Raw genomic sequence first — 1,734 nt, forward strand, 5'->3', positions numbered from 1 at the left:
GACACACACACACACACACATATATATATATATATATATATATATATATATATATATATATATATATATATATAGATTTAACTATATATTGTAACTAAAAAAAACTCTGTACAACTTTTTTATTGACAAAATATGCATTACCGTTTTTCTCAGTCGTTTTGGTGCATTTCTCAAATCAGAAATGAAATTCTCAAAACTACTTGTTCAACCTCCACATCATCTGGTCATTTGTACACATCATAAAAGCAGTTTCTCATTCTTTTGAACAAGCTGCGATTGCTTTGGAACATTCATGTAATTGATTATGTACATTTATCTGCGGTTTCCTACATTATCAGTTGCTAATGTCATGTTACTCAAAATGTATTATATAGTTTTCTGTGCAATAGTCTTACCCTTCAAAACATTTAGTCTTTAGTTCATCGTATAAGTCATTAAATGCAAAATGGTTCATCTAGTTGTCATAAAGTGTCAAGCACATTTTTTACACATTATTATTATTAATAGACTTTTTGTAAATTTAGCATGAATTGTGCAAGTGGATCTTGACTTTCACTAATGAAGAGAATGTAGATCAGCTAATGACAAACCAGTTCTCTCAAATAGCTCAAAGGTTCATCTCATGAATCTTCAGTTGGAAAGCATATACTGTATAGACAGAGGACAACACAAGAGTTACAAATTCTGACAATGGACTTTCTCTTTTTTTTTCATCTTTGTGCCCATATTTCTTTTTCCTTTTCCATATCACAATGACATTGTAATGTGTGTGTTTTTTTTGGTCAGACCACTAGTACTGTAAAAGTGTAACTGGGAATTCTATCCAGTCTCTTTCAATCAATATCCCACATACAGTAACATGTAAATTTGTACTTTTGAAATGGATATATGGCATACTGTTCAATACAGTAACTGTCATCCAAACTGTTGCCATAGTTTACAGCAGGTAATACTAACAGAGTGCACTGTTATATTGACAACATGACTAAGCATTTTGACTATCTTGTTTGTGAACAATGACACAAGTACTTTTCATTCTGATGGCATTGATATGTTCATTGACATAAATATTTACTTTTGAGAGATGAACTAAAGATTTTGAGTAAGTTACAGGCTTTTGCAGGTAATCCATTGTGTGGTGCTGTTTGTACGAATTGTTTTGAGAAATGCACATACATTTTTGCAAATATTAAGGATGATTTGAGAAATGCTCCAAAGCGACTGAGAAAAACTGTAGTACAGGTGCATCTCAATAAATTAGAATGTCGTGGAAAAGTTCATGTATTTCAGTAATTCAACTCAAATTGTGAAACTCGTGTATTAAATAAATTCAATGCACACAGACTGAAGTAGTTTAAGTCTTTGGTTCTTTTAATTGTGATGATTTTGGCTCACATTTAACAAAAACCCACCAATTCACTATCTCAACAAATTAGAATATGGTGACATGCCAATCAGCTAATCAACTCAAAACACCTGCAAAGGTTTCCTGAGCCTTCAAAATGGTATCTCAGTTTGGTTCACTAGGCTACACAATCATGGGGAAGACTGCTGATCTGACAGTTGTCCAGAAGACAATCACTGACACCCTTCACAAGGAGGGTAAGCCACAAACATTCATTGACAAAGAAGCTGGCTGTTCACAGAGTGCTGTATCCAAGCATGTTAACAGAAAGTTGAGTGGAAGGAAAAAGTGTGGAAGAAAAAGATGCACAAACAACCGAGAGAACCGCA

Source organism: Sinocyclocheilus grahami, unplaced genomic scaffold (genome assembly GCF_001515645.1).
Source record: "Sinocyclocheilus grahami isolate Dianchi unplaced genomic scaffold, SAMN03320097.WGS_v1.1 scaffold14.1, whole genome shotgun sequence".
Taxonomy (NCBI): domain Eukaryota; kingdom Metazoa; phylum Chordata; class Actinopteri; order Cypriniformes; family Cyprinidae; genus Sinocyclocheilus; species Sinocyclocheilus grahami.